Source organism: Terrapene carolina, unplaced genomic scaffold (genome assembly GCF_002925995.2).
Source record: "Terrapene carolina triunguis isolate 2854851 unplaced genomic scaffold, T_m_triunguis-2.0 Scaffold192, whole genome shotgun sequence".
In the NCBI taxonomy this organism is placed as follows: Eukaryota; Metazoa; Chordata; order Testudines; family Emydidae; genus Terrapene; species Terrapene triunguis.
Window position 1 is genome coordinate 11471868 of NW_020664543.1, and position 22447 is coordinate 11494314.

Below are 22447 nucleotides of genomic sequence, written 5' to 3' on the forward strand. Positions count from 1 at the left end.
CAAAATGTACCCTTCACTTGTTCATACAGTAAATAAGGATAAAAGACCCTGTACAAAATGTTAAAAGTTGATAAAGTGTAGTGGAAAGAATATTTGAAAAATATGAGCAAAAGTAGATCGGTTGTTCTGGATGTTATATCTTTACAGCATTAACAGAAGTAGGTACAAAATGTCCTATACCTCTGAAAACAGTTTTGAAAATAATCAACAACTGGGATGAAATGGAGAAATAAATACACTACTGATTTGCAAACAAGCATGGAGAAAAAAAATCAAAACAACCTTGGCAATTCCCATGCAATCTCCCTAATGTCTCTGCCTAGTCAAATAATAGAACAAGTAGTCATAGAAAAAATATCAGGGGTAAGATTTTCAAAAGCACCTAAGTCACTAAGCAGCCTAAGTCCCATTTTCAAAAGTGACTTCGGAGTCTAATACACTAAATTTGCATAAATCAAAGAACTCCAATAACATCCAACATTGAGGGCAGAATCTGGCATAGATCCTGGCAGAGGATGGCTGGCAGCAGAAATTCTGCTCTGGGGATATTTGACCCTCCCTCTGCAGCAAGAGTCATTCTAGCACATCATTTGCTTGGCTATATTTATCTAGCCCCTGTTTGTTATTAACAAGCTGGTGAAGGTGAGCCAGCTGGTTGTCTGGTTTTGCTTCCTTTGGAGGAGTTTTGTCAGAGTTGCCTTTATACATCAAGAAAGAATGTGATGCATTAGACTTTTTCAGGAAATCCTCATTGGTCTCCTAAATGAATGTGGTTCATGCATAGCTGTTTTTTGTTACTGTATTATTTTAACCATAACTCATGTCTAGGCTCCAACACATTATCCTGTACATTTACGGGGGAGATTTTGCAAAGGCATAAATGGCAGTTAAGCACCTTATTCCCCTAAAAAAAGCCAGGAGGAGGTTAGGCACCATTTATCCTTTCCAGCCAAGAGTCTCAATTAGGCTTAGCTAGAACATTCTAGCATCACAGTCTGAGCATCATCAAGAGAAATCAAGTTGGACTATTGTCATTCTGACATATGGTTGCTGGTTTGTTAATGATTCATTCCATTGGCAAGAGCAGTCACATTCTGATAGCATGGCAGGAAATTACTTTATATCAGTGGGTATTTCTGGATCTTACATGCAAGGTAACTTCCAGTACACTCTTCACTTTTTGCCCAAAAAACTGGGCATGAGTCAACCCAAAAATCTATTTAAAAGTATGACCCAGAACATCTCAGAAAAAAGAGAAACACTGGAAACCATTCTTCTGGTTCAATCCCACAGTTTTTCTCATGGTATTTCCTTGCTTCAGTTTTTTCTACTGATTAAATCTGCAATGCGGGAGTCATGACAAACATGAAAAGTTCAACATGTTTGTGGTTCAGCAAGTTTTTTATCTGGTCCAATTAGAGAATAACTAGAATAAGAAGGCACTTACGCCTACTTACCCCTTTCACTTTCACATAGAAAACTTCTAAGAGTTTGAAGAGAAGGGGAGAAATTAGTAGAAAATTCTCCCTTTTGGCTTGAAAAACTCTCTGAATTTGTGTCGTGTGTGTGACAGGAGCAGTGGCCCACCTGAGAAAATAAGAGATCAAATTTCATCCATTTTCTTGATGAATGACCAATAACTGGAAAGTCAAAGTCAGAGATTGTGCTTGCATTAAATCAAGTCGTAAGGACATTACAAGACTTAAGTCTCACTATAAATCAGGAAAAAAATTCTTCCCTTGCTCCAACTTAGATTTGTATTTACACAGGAGCCACATCTAGTGAAAGAGTTGACCTGTTGTTTTTTTTTCCCCACAAGAAGATAAAATGTCAGCTCCCTACCAACAGATGCTAAAGTTCAAAGCAGGGATTTTACTACCTGGAAAAGTTATAGGTATTATGCCAACCTTAGTGAAAACTAGGCTAGGTTAGGCTGAAAGTAAAACTAATTCAGTTGTTCTTCTAGAAAAACTTTCTGCTGTCAAATCAAACTAATAACAGCCCCCCCATTTTATCTTTTGAAACTGAACTGGTGAATATAGCAAGATGAACTTTGCAAGGGAATTATTTAATCAGAAGTGAAAAACAAAAAGACAGAAGAACAGTTCAGTTTGGCTTTATTCTGGATTAGAAAGCATACTATCTGAATTTGTCCTTCAAACAAAACCCTCCTATTTATGCACCTGGACATGAGGACCTGCTTCCTGCTAAGGGTAGGTATCCTAGCCTAAATTTTCCAAACTGTCCATTAATTATGGGTGCCAAACTTGAGGTATCTAGGGACTGATTTTCAGAATTGCTGAATTCCCATAACTGCAGTGGACTTCAACAGAAGTCCCATGTCATCTCTGTTTTCCCAGACAGTTACAGTTAAAACTCAATTTCAGACTACGGAAAATGTGGAAATTAGTAAAACAGGTAGAGTACCCCAAAGACTGGGTTGATTAAATAAATACAGGCCTCAATCAATCAAATTCACAAGTGTGAGTTCTTGCACAATTATTATTGTAACACCAGTGCTCCCAGGTGGAACGCTGGTAGCAGGAATCAAACCTGGGATCTCTGGATCTTAATGCATGAGCTTCTAATGCCTAAGCTAAAAGACACAGCTGTCTTACCAAAGGCTGTAGCAGGCTCGTAAAGTTCTAGTTAACCTCACCACTACTAGAAGCAGACAGAGTGAAACGTCAGGTATGCATAGCTTACGCTATAATTTATTATTTGCAGCTACAACCAAGCCCAGATCCCATTGTGCGAGGCAGCAAACAGACATAGTAAGAGAGGGTCCCAGTCCCAAACAGCTTATGACCTACATTGCCAAGGCAGACAAAGGGTGGCAGGGAGGACAGAGGGGAAGTGAATTGCCCAAGATCACACAGCAGAATAATGATAGAGCCCGGAATAGAGCCAACATTCCCTGAGCCCCCTCTAGCGTGCTACCTCTTGGACCACACTGGAATTTCAGTTTAATAGAGAGATATATTTTGTGCAATATTTTTTCCATGGTCTAGCTTCAAAGAAGTCCTGCAGATTCAAAGCCAGGTAAATTCTAGTGCAAAGTATGTGCTCGTGATAAACATTCTCCCCATCAGTAACTGGGACCTTTCTATTTTCCTATTTAGGAGGTGTGTCAGTTAAGACACTCCTCCTGTAAAACCAGATCCCAGAAATTACCCCTGGAGATTCATCATTGCTGTGGTTTACAGGAAAGATTTTCACAGGCTTTGTCCTTTCACCATTTCAGCCATGTTGAGATACAGTCATACTCACAGGGAAATTCATTCAGTTTCCTCAGCTTTTATTTTTTATTATTATTCTAAACCCTTGGAATGGGCTGGATGAATGGACTATAAGGTGGATAGAAAGCTGGCTAGATCGTCGGGCTCAACAGATAGTGATCAATGGCTCCATGTCTAGTTGGCAGCTGGTATCAAGCTGAGTGCCCCAAGGGTCGGTCTTGGGGCCGGTTTTGTTCAATATCTTCATTAATGATCTGGAGGATGGCGTGGACTGCACCCTCAGCAAGTTTGCAGATGACACTAAACTGGGAGGAGTGGTAGATATGCTGGAGGGTAGGGATAGGATACAGAGGGACCTAGACAAATTAGAGGATTGGGCCAAAAGAAATCTGATGAGGTTCAACAAGGACAAGTGCAGAGTCCCGAACTTAGGACGGAAGAATCCTATGCACTGCTACAGACTAGGGACCGAATGGCTAGGCAGCAGTTCTGCAGAAAAGGACCTAGGGGTTACAGTGGACGAGAAGCTGGATATGAGTCAACAGTGTGCCCTTGTTGCCAAGAAGGCTAACGGCATTTTGGGCTGTATAAGTAGGGGCATTGCCAGCAGATCGAGGGACGTGATCATTCCCCTCTATTCGGCATTGGTGAGGCCTCATCTGGAGTACTGTGTCCAGTTTTGGGCCCCACACTACAAGAAGGATGTGGAAAAATTGGAAAGAGTCCAGCGGAGGGCAACAAAAATGATTAGGGGGCTGGAGCCAGGGTGGCTCCAGGCACCAGCGCTCCAAGCGTGTGCCTGGGGCAGCAAGCTGCGGGGGGCGCCCTGCCAGTCCCTGCGAGGGCAGCAGTCGGGCAGCCTTCGGCAGCTTGCCTGCGGGAGGTCCGCCGGTCCCGTGGATTTGGCTGCAATTCGGTGGCAGGTACGCCGAAGCTGCGGGACCGGCGGACCTCCCACAGGTATGCCGCTGAAGGCAGCCTGCCTGCCGTGCTTGGGGCGGCAAAAAAGCTAGAGCCGCCCCTGGCTGGAGCACATGACTTACAAGGAGAGGCTGAGGGAACTGGGATTGTTTAGTCTGTAGAAGAGAAGAATGAGGGGGGATTTGATAGCTGCTTTCAACTACCTGAAAGGGGGTTCCAAAGAGGAAGGATCTAGATTGTTCTCAGTGGTACCAGATGACAGAACAAGGAGTAATGGTCTCAAGTTGCAGTGGGGGAGGTTTAGGTTGGATATTAGGAAAAACTTTTTCACTGGGAGGGTGGTGAAGCACTGGAATGGGTTACCTAGGGAGGTGGTGGAATCTCCTTCCTTAGAGGCTTTTAAGGTCAGGCTTGATGAAGCCCTGGCTGGGATGATTTAGTTGGGGATTGGTCCTGCTTTGAGCAGGGGGTTGGACTAAATGACCTCCTGAGGTCCCTTCCAACCCTGATATTCTATGATTCTATGAAAGCATTAGGGCAAACTGTTCATTTGCCAGCCCACAGTTATCTTTGCACTACTGAACTGCCACTTCTTCTGAAAAAAAACATATAAAATTTTCCCCTCGATCACAAAAACACCAGGCTGCCTCATTTTTCTTTGACTGTCATTTAGAAACACCGAAAGGGCTGAATGACAACCATTACAAGCCCCTGATCCACCAGACTTTGACAGGGTTTTCATAATATTTTCCTTTGAATCGCACCTTGTGGCAAAACGTGAATACATTCTGACATTTGCTCCTCGATTCTGATCCCACTGCACCAGCTGCCAAGCCTGCTTTGCATCCTTTATGTCTATTGCACATCTACATACATCAGTGTAAGGGAGTAGCTCGCTAGATGGAATGCATTATGGCTGAGGTGGAGGGGGGTGTAGACTCCTTAAAAGACCTTTAGTTCCAATCACATAAGATTCGTCACATGAGTTAGGCTGTAATCTCGCTGTTGGAATCTGTTTGGAGGCTTTAGTATGAAACTTTAAGAGACACTCAGGAACTTCAGATGTCCAAATGCCCCTTTCTACATCTCACCCAGAAGCCCTGCTTAACCCATTGCTCTGAGGGCCGCTGCGTATGGCCATAGGGGAATGGCTGTGGTGCAGAATCACCCATCTTATCCCAAGAAAGCTTCCACTTGCACCCACTCTGGCCCCAGCACCGGGCTTTTTGGTGTGCCAGATGCAGAAGGTGCTACTATCCTTTTCCATCTGTGTAGGCTGCAGGACAATCACGAATTAATCTCCCAATAACCGTTGCCCTGTCTCCTAATAACAGCTGTAAAGCAGAGTTTAGTTGCTATAAAAAAAAACCACAGGCACTAGATATAGTCACACTATGAATTACATGAGGTAAGAAAGTGCAGCTATTGTGAGTAAGAGCCAGATTCTACGCCAATCACATCCAGAATAACTCACCTAACTCCTGTAGTTCTTTCACATTTAGACTGGAGTAAGGAAGATCAGAATCTAGCCCAGCCTATCCAATTCTATGCCACCGTTAGCAGCCTCTCTTACATCAGTACTGGAAAGTCACAGTTCAACAGTACTTGCCCAAGTAGTCTCATTGACTTCAACATTTAACCCTTCCATCATTGCTAAGAACTTCACAGGAGATTTCAGTATTTAAAAAAAAAATTGGATTAGGAACCCAAACACTGGAATGCTTTCTGGAAAGGTCTAATGCATAAAATGGCTGATTTCACTGTGACGACTCACATGAATAAGGGCAGCAGGATTGGGTCTCTTGTAGTCATGGTTAAAAAATAATGAGCAAAGTATGCAGTATTGGTTGATATGCCTTTCCTTTTTTTCCCCCTTCTCTCTCTAGAGTACTAAAATAAGTACTTCCTTTGAATTATCTTTACTCTGTCATTTCCTGGAAGAAGAAAAATTAATAAGGACACAATGAATTTCATATACACAAAGGCTGCTTGTTAATCCTCAGGGCATCCCACAGCTATTGTGTAGATAGTGACAGAATTCATAAAAACAAATTAGAATACTCGTAACCCTAGTGCATGGGTAACAAACAAACCAACCAAATGTGCAGAGAGGCACAGCAGAATAGTTTTCCCATTTATAATATTTTCCTCCTCATTATAGATGTAAAGATTATGCCAGAAAAACCACTGTCATGGATGGTCTAGGTATGCTTAATCCTGCCTCAGTGGGAGGATCAACTAGATGACCTCCCGGGGTCCCTTCCAGCCGCACATTTCTATGATTCTGCGACCTATAAGCAATGCGCTATATACTTCAAATCAGGGTCCCTGGCACTTTGGTCTGGCAGACTGGTATTTCGGTGGCAGTTTCTTTAAATTAAAAAAAAGGGGGGGCAATTAATTAAACTTGAAAATTAACAGTGCAATGTGAACAGCCATCACTCTGTTATTTATTTTGTTGTTTAATTCCCCACCTGGGAAGCCATGAGTGACTGTTCAGGATTGTGGATAAGAACATTAACTACATTTCAGTGGGATTTGGGAACCTAGCTCCCTTAGGTTTCTTTGAAAAAATCAACTCCCAGCCTAAAATTGTTTAGCTGTCTATATCAGCTAACTATTTGGATCATTATTTGCTATGCTCTGGGTTAATATAATTTTTTCATGAAAAGAATGTCCTATCCTTTGAGAGGCAGCATGTTCTAATAGATTGGGCGTTGGACTAGGAGACAGGAAACCAGGGTTCTAGTCCCAGCTCTGGCACTGACCTACTGTGTAACCTTGGACAAGTCACTTTACCTCCTTGTAGCTGTTTCCACTCCCACTATTTGTCTGCCATGCCTATGCAGATTGTACATTCTTTGGGAGAGGGATTCTCTCTTACTACATGTTTATTCAGTGCGCCGCACCATGGGGTTCTGTTCTCAGTTGGGGCTTCCAGGTTCTACGGTAACACAAATCACATTGAACTTTACAAAAACAATTGCATCTTGTGGGAGTTGTGGGGTTTCACGTTATAGCTGCCACAATAAACCTGGAAACTATCGGTAAGAAGCTCAAAAAGGGTTAAAACTTTCATTGTTAGAAGTACGTCATGTTCTCCAAGTAAAGCTATACATATACCGCCACTAGACCAAAGGCATCCTTTGTGGTACTGAAGTCAATAGCCCAATGGTGAAATTCACCCCTGTCTAGTGGGCCAGCCAAGACTTATGATCTAATAAATCTTAGTTAAGCCTGTGAAGTGGGATCACTTCAGCTCACTGAGCTGCCTGCATCCTCCCTCTCTCTAGAGAAAAGATAAGTGAACGAAAATGTTGCATTCTCTCTTTTTCAAAGTCTTTGACCCCGATTTTTTTTCCCTGGGTTTATTTAAAATTGTCTTTGGTGTTTAAATACCTTGTACTTATGTCATTAAAAGCAGTGAATGAAATAGATGCCTTGCAGGCAAAGCAATTACTTCTGCCCATTATGTTTCAAGAAACCCAAATTATTTCCCTTTATAGAAACTGGTTTGGCTAATTGTTCCACATTTTTGACAGTAACTTTTTGAAGCAAAAATAGTCTCAACTACATTATGCACCACATATGGCTTGAATTTGTTTTCTGTATCTCTAAATGTCACTCTGCCAGTGTATTGCTCTGGCTGTTCTATTCTCTTCCCCAATGCATTTCTATTTAAATAAAAATATAAAAACCAAAATAATTCAATGTAATTTCTCTTTTCATTCCCCACCAAGTCCCCAGTTACCCTCAAAGGTTTACAGAATTTCCATCGTCTGTGTAGTCCTACCTGCTTTGAGCAGGGGGTTGGACTAGATGACCTCCTGAGGTCCCTTCCAACCCTGATATTCTATGATTCTATGATACATGCCCTTATTCACACGAGCACTGGTTACTTGCTTGTTGAGTCACAAGTCCGTCTAATTTAGGGTTAATCAATTTTCACATTTATTTATGCTATTTCAGACACAGTTATTGTCACTTATGGTGTCTGGGCATACATTTACACCAGACAAATAACAACAGACAAGACAGAATTGGTAAATTGGCCCAAGTTACCACACTCCGGGGCACCTAGGAGTCCTTCCACTTTCCATGATAGTTGTTGCTTTCTCTGATCCCTTGGTCTGGTCCTTCAGTCCCATTATTCAGTTTCTGGTCCACTGTTTCTCCAGTTTGGGCCCATGTTTACAGTAAGTCTTTTATACATTTGTACATTACAGATTACTTATTCGATCAACTTTTAGCACATCAACGCTTTGGATTTTAGGTAACTCGTACATTTCAAATACGCAAAGTTAATTTACCCAACTTCTGTATTTTTCCTGCTGGTTTTTTTGTGTCATGTTTTTGTGCCCCTTGCCCTGGGTCTTCTCAGTAAATGGTCAGAGGAGGGTTATTTATCCTTACATGTTTGTATATCTCTTACTTAAATCTTCCAACACAACATGTTGCCTTTGTTTTGTCAGCAATACCATTTTAAGCAAATTAGCAATTCCATGTAAAAGAAGAATTCGCAAAAACACAGTTATGTTAGCAAAGCTTGTGAAATTTTTAATTATAAATCATTAAAAATATAGCTATCAAACCTCTTCATCTTATCATTAATCATTCTTCATTTTATATTTCAATGTTAAAAGTCAGTATTTGTTATTCTGTGCTACCCTTAAAATGTGATGGGAGTTATGGAAACCATGAAGATACTTTAACGCCAACATTTTTATCCTCTTTAAACATGGGTTTTTCATTCAAAGTTCAGTTTTGTTTGTGAATCATTACAAAGAAACTTCATTAGATTTCCTGTGAATGCATTTTGAGGGGTGTCTCCATTTTAGGCCTTTGATATTTAGTTGTTTTTAGTGGTACCCCAGCACTTGCACATCAGTGGGACTCCTGTGAATGAGGGAAGCAGGATTTAGCCGAGGCCTCCAAGACGAGGATAACCTTGCAGTCTCCCTAGAATGAGGACACAGGCATGACTGGAGTAACAACATAACATGCATTTATTAGTGGAAGAGGGCGTTTTATATTTTGTTGTGTCTGGATTATCTGCCATATAAGATCTCACTTTGACACAGTGTTAATTAAGTCACTCCAGCTTTATTGTGGCTGCTTCCAACATTGCTTCTTCAGCCCTCTGGCTTCTTCTACATCTCCCCAGGAGCTTCCAAAGAGCTCCACAAAACAGTATGCTGCCTGAAAGCGTCTGCTAGCATTTTCTAGTGTAGTAAAACACTTGTCTTTTTTGTTGGTTTCTCCATAGTTTGCCAAGTGAAACACCTGCGTACCCAAGCTCTAACAACCTACTGATTGTTGGCAATAGTGTCTTTATTCTCCAGCTCACAAATCTTTGGGCTGGACTAGAATTTAGGCCTTGTGAAGGAGTATCCCTGTAATCTGGTCGTGCTAAGTATGGGTCAATCCGCTGCAGTTTTTGCATTTTTCAAGAGTTTCTTAGCAGTTTTCACTGCTGATTCCACTTTGCTGTTGCTCTGAGGATACCCCAGTGAAGATGTTATGTGATCAAAATCCCCATCCTTATTGAACTTCCAGAACTCTCCTGAAACAAACTGTAGTTCATTATTGGAACACACAATAAGCAATTCAACATGCCAGAATCCATTCTTTTACACCATATACTGTAAAATAAAATTGCTTTAGGCAGATCTGGTACTATATCCTCAATTGTGGGCAGAAGGAAATGGTTCTGTTTCAAAGCTTTATTTAAAGACTTTGGGTCTGTGCATATTCCCAATTTTCTTGATGGCTTTCTTACCACCACAAGACGGCATATCCAGTCTGTGTTATTTCCTACAGGCTGTATAATTCCACGATTGTGTAGGTGCTGCAGTTCAGCTTTCTGTGGTCGCAGTAATGCAATGGGTACTTTTCTTTTTGGCAATTTAACTGGCTTCACACTGGTGTCAATCTCTATTTTAAAACACTGTCTAGCCATCCGTCTCCCTGAAACACAGCTCTATACTCCCTCTGCATGATCTCCTGGTCCCAGGTATTAACATCCAAGGTATCTTCAGTTGCCCCACTATCCACTATGTTCTGGAACTATACTTTTATCCTGTTCATGGCTTGGGTGACCTTGCTATCCAGAAGTGGTATTGCTGTCCCATCATCTAGGACCACAAAGTCTAGTCTGATTTCTTTTTGTTCCTTGGATTTCTTAATTTAAATTTTATATTTTCCCATGGGCTGTAATGCAGTGTGGTTGTGCATTGTTAACAGCTGGTTAGTCTCTTCCAACTGATTGGGATAATGATACAATCTATCGGTCACAATCTAACTGAAATCATCTCTCTTTCTTACCAAGTAACATGGCTGCATACAACTCTTTTGGGTGCTTACTAGGGTCTTCTTGCATTGTGTTTATCAGCTGTTCAGTCATTCACATAATATTCTCATACTCACTGTTGCTCTCTTCAGTTACTGTGTGTACCTTGGATTTGTTTTTCTTCCCTCTGGACAAACACTTGGCTGCAAAATGATTAAATTTGTCACAGATATGGCATTTTTGCCCATAGGACTTTTCTTTCTGTCTTACATGTTTTCTTTCACAGTATTTGCATGTGTCTGCACTGCTGTCATCTACTAAAGTTGTATCTGGTTTTGATTTCTCTTTCTTATGTACTGCATGGACAGCTCCTGTTGGCTGGCTTCCCAGAGTTCTAATCCTCTCTTTGGATAGCTTCGAAGCCCTGCATATCTCCAATCTTTTCCCCAAAGTTAAGTCAGCTTCCCTCAGCAACCACTGTCATACTTACAAGTCTCGTATCCCACACATTAGCTGGTCTTTTATCAATGAATCTTTAATATTTCCAGAATTGCAATTGGCTGCTAGCACTTTTAAATCAGTGTTGTACTCATCTATGCTCTCCCCAGCTGCTTGCTCCCAAGTAAAGAAATTATATCCTTCCACTGTTTCATTTTTCCTGGGGTTATAGTGAAGATCAAAACAGCCCATTATTGCTTCTCAGGTGTTTTGAGCTTGGGGAATTTCCATGCACAGAGTTCTCATTTAGTTCTCTCCCCCTTTCTCTAATCAGGTAACAAAAGAGATTTATTTTCACAGCATCCTCTTTATCTGCCATAGCAATATCTACATAGAGGTTATGTTCTCTTTCCAGCTCTTCTGTGCCTGAGCTAAGCTTGCAGGTTTCATGTCCATGGAGGCTTCAGCCCCTCCATTTTTTGTTATCAGCCTTGTCTTTTAAAACAAATTGTGTACTCATAGAGGCATTCTGCTCTCAGCAGTGCAGCTCTGAATGATCTCTTCTGCTGTCCAGGACTCTATTACCACTGCCACCATGTTTTATGCTTTGTTGTGTCTGGATCATCCACCATATCAGATCTCACTCTGACCCAGGGTTAATTAACTCACTCAAGCTCTACTGTGGCTGCTTACAACATGGCTTCTTCAGCCTCATGGCTTCTCAGACAGTTCCCCAGGACCTGTGGCTTCCAAACAGTTTCCTCCCACAAAACAATATGCTGCCTGAAAGTGTCTGCTAGAACTTTCCTATTGTTACAGAGGGGACAGACTCCAAAAACAGTTTCGCTTTCCCCAGGCAAGAAGCCTCCCCTCTCCTTCCCTTCCTGCTGAGTCAGGGGTCTTTCCCCCTCTGGGAAGAGCCGCACCCTTTAGGTGCTGTTTCCATCTGTAGCTCTGCCACCCCTAGACCCAGTCAGCACAGTAACTCGGTTACAGTATTATGTTTTTACTAGTTGTAAAGTTGCCCTTAGGCTTCTGAGCCCCTCTGAAGGGCCATGACCCACATCAATCAGGACAAAAGGGGATGGTTTGTACAGCACCTAGCACAACAGGGTCCTGCTCTGTGACCGGAGCTCCGAGGTGCTACGATAATGCAAAGAAACAGCAGCACAAAAACAGGCTTTATGAGTTTGATCCCAAATCCTGACTTCAAAGGGCTCTACATCAGGTCCTAAGGAACTTCAGTCTCCATTTACAGGACCAGTTGACCCAGAATCACGGAAGCACAAAGGTAACTTAAAGCAACCTTTGCAAACCTACCTCCTGAGCTGTGCTCCATGCTCCACAACTGCAACTAAGCACCTATGCCATCTAATGGGGCTCACCTATTATAAATGAAGTTCTGCTGAGAGACTGGTGACATTTCCCTGAAAAAATGAAGATTCTTCTTTATGTAAATTTACCCCCAAAACAATCATAATTTTTCCCACAGAGGAATTTTACTGCAAAAAATGTGTTTGTTGGAGAACAATTAAATATGTAACCCAATATTTTATCCTACTCACATTCTCCATCACAATCCAAAACAAACTAGGCCTAAATTTTCCAAAGCAACTAATGGTTTTGGGTGCCCAACTTGAAGCTCCTTACAAAGGGGCTGATTTTCAGGAAGTGCTGAGCCGCTGCACCTCCTTTAAGGTGTTCCAAGTTGAGTACCCAAAAATGGAGACTATCAAAATCTCTAATCTCTTTTTAAAAATTAGGCCCTACTTGAGAAGCAGTGCTAATAGACAGGGCACTGGACAGGAGACCTAGGGAGAAATCCTGGACCCAGGAACTCAGTGGCAAAACTCCCACTGACTCCAGCGGCACAGGAGTTCACCTCTAGATTCTACTCCTTGTCCTATCACTCACTTGCTATGTGACCTTGGGCAAATCACTAAACCGCCCTGTACCTCAGTTTCCCCTCTCACATTTTCTCTTGCCTATTCAGATTGCAAGTGCTATGAGGCAGCGACTGGCTCTTATTATGCAACCAGTGTATTTCACAATGAGGCCCTGACTTCAGCTGAGGTTTCTAGGTACTACTAGAATTCCAAAAAAATAATAATAATAATTAAAAAACAATTAAATGGCAGGGATGTGACAGTAACCTTGCTTCCAAAGGCATAATAAAGAATTAATTGAACAGAATGCTATAGTACAGAAAATATTCTCTGAATTATAACTAAGTGCATCAAGTCATCAAATTAAGCAGTAATCAGATTAGAATGAGTGCACTGAGGAGTACTGTACAGATACCTAAGTGGAAAACTACAAGAGAAAAGGGGAATGCACTCAGCGTTACACAAAGCTTAGTGAGCCTGACCAAGCTGTACTACAGAAGAGACAAGAAATTTTGAAGAGAAGGAAGATTTAAATGTAAATAGAGAAAAATGGTCCATATTTATGGCACATCTCTGCAACCTAAAGAAAGTTGTGGTGGTCATTAGGGCTTCTGCATAAAAAAAAAGGACGTAGTATAACTAGTGCCCACTGTTGTTTGCAGTATTGTTTTAACTGTGTTGGTCCCAGGATATTAGAGAGACAAGGTGAGCAAAGTAATATCTTTTATTGGATCAATTTCTGGTGAAAGAGACAAGCTTTCAAGCTTACACGGAGCATTGGTCCAATAAAAGATATCGCCTCACCCACCTTGTCTTTATAGTATAAATACACAGTTTCTTAAGCAGATAGAGAAAACGGGCATTATATTCTAATTTCTTTTATTATTATTCTAGGAAAAATGCTCCCTAATGCAATTAATTATGTTTGTAATGTACCAGAGACAAACAATGGTACATTGAAAAAAATCCAATTAAATTAGCAGATCACAAAGGACACCTCAAATGACACATGAATAAAGTATAAAACATGCTAGAATAAGTCAGTGAATGCTACTAGCTACAGTAGCTCTGAAGGAACAACAGAAGTGGGATACATTATTCTGCACCTCATCAGGGGGCTGCATATTGGTTGAGTGGGAAGGACGGATAACCTTGTGGTCAAGGCATTTATTTGGTACTCAAGACAGAGAGCTGGGCTCAGGTCCCAGATCTGCCAGACTTCCTCTGAGATATTGGGGAAGTTATTTAATCTCTCTTTTCTGCATCTGTATAACAGGAATAGTAATAATACATTCTTTGTCTGTATGCTTAGATTGTAAGCTTCCCGGGGAAGAGACTCTCTCTCACTAAGTGCAGTGTCTACCACAAAAGGGACCTGATGTTGTTGGGGCCTGCACACACTATGGTAAATACAATTTTTATTGTATTTTATTTTTACATAGAGGTGAAGCTTGCTAAAGGATTTTCTTTAGCAGTAGTACAAAGATTTGCAAATGCTGGGCTATTTTCTGCATCCTGTGAGTACCAGTTCATCTTCGGGGATTGATCACTTTGGGATCTAGATGGTGCAAAATTCTGTCAATGTTTGATATATTTGGCAACAGACAGATATTGGGCCAGGTTCACTGGTTTTTACCTAGTGAGGTCCCCATAAATATGCAAAGAGATTCATCCAGCAGATGTTGTTACCACTGTTGTCCTCCTGTGGGATTTCTGCAGGTGGACAACTTTAGTTTAGAGACCATACAAATCGTAGCAGCAGAGTTTTCATTGGAGGTGCCAATTCTGAGCCTTCCTTGGCCACCCTGACCAATCCCCATCCCTGCCAACTTTTTTTGCCTAACATTATCCTGGCCCAATATCTGTCTGTTGCCAAATATATCAAACATTGACAGAATTCAGGACCCATATTGCACCCTTAGTGCAACCGAGTTTGATGTTGGATTGCCACTGCAACTCCCGCTCCTAGCAGACTTTCTGCTGCCAGGACCCTATACCAGGAACTAAGCTGCATTGAATCCGGCTCATTGTTTTCTTCATGTCAGTGCCAGCCCTTTATTACTCACTCTGTCTCACATACCTCTAAATATATGCCAACTACATCCCCATTGTCACATGTTAATGAGAGTTTATTTCATATGTTTTGTACAAGACACCCACTCACATAACATTTTAATATAAGCGTTCCCTCCTGCCAGTAATTGTTCAAACAGAGCCAATAAAACATCTGCTAAGTTTCAGTACACACAGTGCCCTAAATGAATGTTCCATGCTTTCTGACTCAGAACATGGGCCGACCCCTACAATGTTCAACATAAAACATTTCAAACACCCAGTCCACCTTTATCTCCAAAGGATTCTATTACCACTGGTTGCCCAGATCCACAGCTGGTGTAAAATTACGTGGTGGAAGTCAGTTGAAGTCAATAGAATTATATGGTCAGTCTGAGAAAGTACTAATTGCTAGTGTGACAAAAATTAATTACATAGGAACATACTGGAGTAGGACTCTTATTAGTCATCTTTAAAAATATTAGAGACAGATTCCTTATTTTGACCTTATTATGAAAGTCTCCTAAAAGTACATCTAACAAACAAAAACTTTATGATTGTGAAACTATCTCTGCAGAGCAACTTTAAAGTAACCCAGATTTCAATTGTTTCTAGCATGGGATGATCATCTGTGCGGTTTGACAATACACTTCGTTGTCACGTGGGGGACTGTCAGATACAAATCTATCCTTATGGGAGCCTTTATGAGTCTAACAATCCACGCCTGCAGCTGCAGACACCACATACAACCGGGCAACATTTTTGGATGAATAATTCATTCACACAAAAAAGGCAATTGTGGCAGAAAAAAATGCGGGGGGGGGGATTGAAAAAGTGGAAATGTTTCATTTTGAAGTCAACAGAAAATCTTGTTTCAAACTTTTGCTAGTCCCCCCACCCCCACAACAACAAAGGGGTCAACTGGAACTTTGGTTTGACCCAAAACAAAAATGTTATGTTTTTCTTTCATGAAGAAAAAAAATCTGTTTGGGTTGACCACAAATATTTATTACTTATTAATTATTATTATTCAGTTTGGCTATGACCCAGAACAATCAATTGTTCACTCAGCACTAACACCACAGTTACTGGATAAATGTACACACATGCCCCTTTGGGACCAAGACAAAGGATAGTTTGCAGTAATAACACAGAGCTCTCTCTTGGGCTAAAGGAGACTCAGTATTTTCAATAGTATTAAGATTTTATCTTCTTTCAAGAGTAGCAGCTAGAGGGCAACACAATCAAACACAATTAAATGTACAAACACCCCATGAATCTGACCTTCTAACTTACACACGCACACACAACTGAACACCTAATTTGTATGTCATTACTGCAACTGCATGAGAAAAAAGAATATTTGCACCTGCAAATAAGCTTTTATCTGACCATTTACCAATGCAAATAGCCAGCCTGCACATGTAGTCATGATAACTGCAACAAAAATGATTAGGGGTCTGGAGTGCATGACTTATGAAGAGAGGCTGAGGGAACTGGGATTGTTTAGTCTCCAGAAGAGAAGAATGAGGGGGGATTTGATAGCAACCTACAACTACCTGAAGGGGGGTTCCAAAGAGGATGGAACTCGGCTGTTCTCAATGGTGGCAGATGACAGAACAAGGAGCAATGGTCTCAAGTTGCAGTGGAGGAGGTGTAGGTTGGATATTAGGAAACACTATTTCACTAGGAGGGTGGTGAAGCACTGGAATGCGTTACCTAGGGAGGTGATGGAGTCTCCTTCCTTGGAGGTTTTTAAGGCCCGGCTTGACAACGCCCTGGCTGGGATGATTTAGTTGGGAATTGGTCCTGCTTTGAGCAGGGGGTTGGACTAGATGACCTCCTGAGGTCCCTTCCAACCCTGATATTCTATGATTCTATGTGCAACTTCCACGATTATTTTAGACACATTGATGTCACTTAGGGAAGGAAAATCAGTTATAGAAGAAAGATAAAATTGTCAAAAGCACCTGGAGTGATTTAAGATTCCTAGTCCTATAGATTTTCAATGGGATTTTGGGGATTTTGAAAATTTTATCCCAAATCAAAACTGGTGTAAAATGTGAGAACTTTGAGTTCATCTGTGATAGTCTATACCCAGATTAATCTTCAGTACCTTTACTCATGATTTTTATTCTATACTGTATGTCTTATCATCCCACTTTTATATCATGTGGATGTACAAGGGAATAGGGATCTGATCTATAACCCATTGAAGTCTATGGAAAATCTCCCATTGCCTTCAATGGACTTTGGATCAGGTCTCAAAAGGGCATAGATTTCTTTGAGAGCGGGTTGGGGACTTCTGTTTCTATGGCAAGTATGTCTCTTTACTTGGTTGGCAGTAGTTTAGTTATGTTCTCCTTTTGCTGTCAGGTACTGGAGTAATAAAATAAGACAAAGTGATAAAGATTTCCCATTCTTGAAATAAAGTGCACCTGCACATCATATTCTATTTAGTATGTTTACCTGACAAACTCTAGCAGACTAGCTTTTATTTTCTGTTTGCCACTGTGTATCAGCCATGCCTGCTGTATTTAAAGCAGTGGTGGTGCTACCTTGATTTCATTTAAATATTTCCATTTGTGATGCACTTAGGATCTTTTTACCATCATAACAATCTGGCTGTGTTGGAACACATCCATTGCAAGCATAATCAGAAAATGGGTTTGCATTTTCTGAGCATCTTTGTTGCTAGGAAGTCATTTTTTCTAATAGAGGTGGAAATGGTTTGCATAGTTTCTACTGTAAGCAAAGCATCTTAGCAGACAACTTGAAATTAATCAAATAAGTAGTTTTCAGCAGGCGTTTCTGTGCCAATGAGAAGTTACTTTGCTTTGTAAAATAAACTACAATCTGACTACCATCACCATGCATTAAAACAGGAACTGCACATGGAAATGGCTTGTTAAGTAAGAAGTTTATTGGAAATCAGATTCATCCACTCTAACCATTAGTTGATTTACAAATCTACTGTAGAACCTCTTTTTAGAAAGAGGAAAAATTCTGTGGCTCTTAAGCCATTTTTTCCCCATCCTTTACTTAGGCAAACTCCCATGGACTCTGAAGGCCTAATCCCACACCCACTGTAGTCAGCTGGAGATTCACCATTGACTATAATGGGTGCAAGACTGAGTCCTGAGAAAGCCCTTAATATTTGGTTAGATTTTTCAGGAGTGCTTAGCACCCACCACCAGTGAACTGGAAAACCTCACCCAAAAAATTTAAAAAAAACAACAATAAAAATATCCCTGGAAATACACTAACATGACATTGACAAGCATTACATGTGGTTCACTCTGCTTGACTGTTATATCCCTTTCCACTATCTTCTGTCTGTCTTGGTTATTTAGATTGTAAGTTCCTGAGTGCCTATGACTCTATATTGGCACAGGGTCAACATAAGGGCTCACAATCTCATTAGCCCTTAGGTATTACCATAATGAGCATGATAAATAATAATAATAAAAGTCATGGGTGCACATCATCTTTAGATATCAGGCAGCTTTTGGAGGTTTTATCAAATAGTCTCATGGCAAGGATAATTAGCATGGGGTTGAGAATAGTTAGGATTTCTAGGGGCTCTGGAAGTACTTAAGGATGTAACATACCATGCCGAAATTTACCAGCATCTATTCAACTACTATACTTACCGAATGTTATCTTTTTCCTCTTCTTGAGAGATGTTGGGGGGGACTCTTGGAGGGAGGGGAATCAACATGAGGCTGTGTGTTTTCTTATGCTGTTTATTGCCATCTTACTACTTGAAACAATAAATATACAGACGGTAGGTTGATGAAGTTTTTTTTGTTTCACCTCGCACCAGAGCAAAATATTTTCTTAAGTGTCTTTTTAACGAGTTGAGTGAGAATAGCTTTTGTGAGTTTAATTTAACGAGATAAGTAGTGAAATATTCACTGAAAATATAAAAGGTGCTGCTCTCAGAAATAGGGGACTGTAACACTCAGCATTACAACAACAAGATTTCTTTTTTTTAAATCTAAAGCTTGTCTTCGCCTAATATAAATCTCCAGAACAATGAATTCATCCTAGCTTCTTCCATTACAATTGCGTTTATATGGGAAAATTTAAGTTGCATTCTAATCAGATTGTGTAGAAGCCTGCAGTCATACTACTCTGTATAATCTTGTCAGGCCTTATAACCTAAGGAGGATCAGAGATTTGTGATCCAGTATGTGGAACTCTTATGGTGTGCCCAATGTGGGATTTAGTGATATTGGAGGTGTCATCTTTTGCATGACAAGACAGAGGGCCTGACAACATGATATTTCCTTTGCTATCTCTGACAAGCGCTAAATATCAGTGAGGATAATTATATTCTGTCTAGAACAATTCCCCTTGCATTTTCAATTGGATACAACATTCTTCTTCACTTCCTGTCTTAAACTGTTACACAGTGCTTTTGTACAGCTGCTGTACAGAGGTGGGCAAAGTGGTTTCTGTGCAGCTAAAATGATTTTCCCCTATTGCAACACTGACCATGCCACATTGCCCCAAAAAGTGTCTTCACTGGCTCCTTGTCTCTTTCTCCGTTAAGTTCAAACTTATCCTCACCATTAAGACTTTGCACAACTGTGCTCTATCTACAGCTATTCATTCACTGATTGCCAACTAGTCCCCTGTACTCTGCCCACTCTTTGCAACCTGTCGCTCCATTCATCTATTCCTCCCACGCTCAATATTCCTCTGCCAGAGTGTCAAGCATCATTGCTCTCCTCCTTAAAACCCATTTATTTTGCTTACTTTCCTCCACTGACTCCACTCCTGTGCTGTCTACCCTTTGCCTCTTGCCAAGTCTTATTCTCTGCTTAAAATCATCAGAACATATGAGAATCATTTGCTATAGAAAGTGACTCATTTTATTTTTAATTTGTTTTAACTCACCTCTCTCTGACATCTTTCTTTTTTGTTTGGATAGTGTGTACTGATGCTTCAGGAGTCAGGGAACAAATCATCTAGGCTGAACGGACCCCTACCCAAATTAGTCTCCACAAAAAAAGCCTGCTCCCTCTCTTTCCACTACATTTAATTAGCCACTACAAGCAGGGGTTAAAACAAGTGGAATTTGTTTGGAAGGTGGAACTTAGCCTGCCACTTAAGAGCTATGTAAACCTGCTTACCTTACCCAGATCCAGGACTGCAAAGTGGCTCAGAGTATGTCTACACTGCAATAAAACACCCCACATGGGTTGGCCCATGTCAGCTGACTTGGGCTCTCAGGGTTCGGGCTAAAGGATTATAAAACTGCATTGTAAACGTTTGGGTTCAGGCTGGAGCCCGGGCTCTGGGACCCATTGAGGGGGAAGGGTCCCTGAGCCTGAATGTCTAAACTGCAATTTTATAGCCCCCCAGCCAAAACCAGAGGACACAGGCCAGCCATGGGTGTTTCACTGCAGTGTAGACATGCCCTCAGAGACCAGCCACAAGAAAGGAATCTGGCCCAGAGAGCTGTGAGGAGCAACAATTCTGTGCTTGGACTATTCACAGTCGGGTACTTTTCATATGAGTGCTGCAGTTACAAAAACAAAGTGTAAGTAGTGGGTCTGGAATATGAGGCAGCAAAGAAGCCTCTGATGGGTTCTATGATTTTGTTTTGGGGTTTTTTTCTGCATAAAACAGCACCTCAGGGAGTGAGAAAGCTCTTTCTTGGAGTCAGTCCATTGACTTCTGTAGGTCCCTCTTCTGTTTCTACTTCATCCTTGCTCAGGCAAAATCTCATTGGGCTAGACCCTGGCCAGCTCCACCTGGTTGTGCGTCTTGCAAGGAGAGAGAGGGCCCTTCTTCTCTTTCTGCAAGCCAATCAAAATGGCCACATCCACATCCTAAAAAGCAGAAGGATGCTAGTGAGATTCTCCCCTAGGGCTCATGGTGCCCTTCAGAGAGCAAGTATGGGCATAAAGCACACAGAGCCAGAGGAGCAGGGGTGCGGATGGATATCCTTAAAAGGGTGGAGCAGTTTGTGCTCTAATTCACTGGAGAACTCCAGCAGGCATTCTGAGACACAGGGCCTTCTGGGAGCCACCCCCCTGCCAGCATTATCGGTTCAGGGAAGAGTCAAACGGGTAGAAATGAGCATATAACTTCAGTGGAAGTTTGCCTGAGTAAGAACACAGCAGGGGCCCTTTAGGATTTGGTCCAGCCCTTCTGCTCTGAACATGGCACTCCTATCATTTAAAAAAATATATTGCAGAAGCTATTGCTTTATCCATCTTGTCCTTTCTTGTGCTTCAGGAGAACTGGGGACCAAGTCAGTTGTTACATACACACACACACACACACACACACACACACTTATACTGTGGTTCAGTTACAGAAAAAGGCCATAAAAGAGAGGTTGTCTTGGGGAGATGTCTTTGGTGTAGTTTTTAAAAAGAAAACAGCAATAGGAGTCTCTCTCCTGATGACAGCAGCAAAAAAAGCAAAGTGGCAGAAAACCACAGAAAAGCACTTTTAAGAGATCTGATTGAATTTGTCCTATCACAGGGACTCTGTCTGTGGCAGAGAGCTTGTTCCAATCACTTCCCCACTGTAAAAGCACTTTCCTCCTAAAGAAGCATCAGAGAATTTGTTTAAAATTCTGATATCTCTATTTAGTTGCAGGTATACAACTAAACAGGCATGGGGGGGCGGGAGAAACACTGAAGGGATGTGCTAAGCAAATCTAGTGAACTTAAAACAAACCCACACACAAAGCCAACGCATTTCTTAAGAAGTGGTGGTTAGGGGAATGTCACTGTTTTTAAAATAGTTTTTGAAAGCATGTCTTAATCTAGGTTGTCAGGAAGCTAGTTTTTAGAATACCCCGCCCCCCCTTTTTATGAAAGTAGGCTAGATGCTTTGCGTTTGAGCAGAGCAGCGTGAGCTGGTGAGAGTATTTCCTCTATGAAATCTTTCTAAGGTGTGTGGCTAGGTTCAAATGTAGACTTAGTTAAAATGGGTAACACTAAAGGGTGCATTTAGGCACAGCCCTGAGCTAGGGATGTGGAGTAAGCTGCACCACCCTCTCAGCAGCCATGCGGGAATGTTGTGATTCAGAGGCAGGCCTCTAAGTCACATTTCCCCTCACTTTCCCTCCTTGCTCCCCAGAAACAGTGACTTGTGGCTTGTACTACCTCTCCCCTCTAGCAGCTCAGTTACTCCATGAGTCAAGGGAGGGGCCAGTGTACCTCCACTTACTCCTGCAGACCAGATCCAAGGTAGCCAGCAAAGGGATGTAAAGCGAGAGGGGCCAGAAGGGGAGTATTCATCCTCCCATGGGTGGGTGTGTAGTCCACGTCCCAATCTAGCCCAAAACTGGGTATCAAGAAGTACTACTGAAGCAAAACTTGTGCATGGGAACCAGGGGAATGATACCATCTATCACTGCTTCTAGAGATGGGTAGATCAAGATTGTGAGAAGCTCAATGAGATCATCCAAGGAAATGAAAGGGTAGCCGCTCCTCACCTATCCCACTAAAACATCCTCTAGCCCATTCGTGATCATTTATGACTTGATTGTCAAAAGGGATGCTAAAAGCACCCCCTGGCTAGTGCTTTACTATGCTTTATTCCCTCCTTTCCCACCCTACACTTCCCCTATTAAAATAAACATAACCAAATGG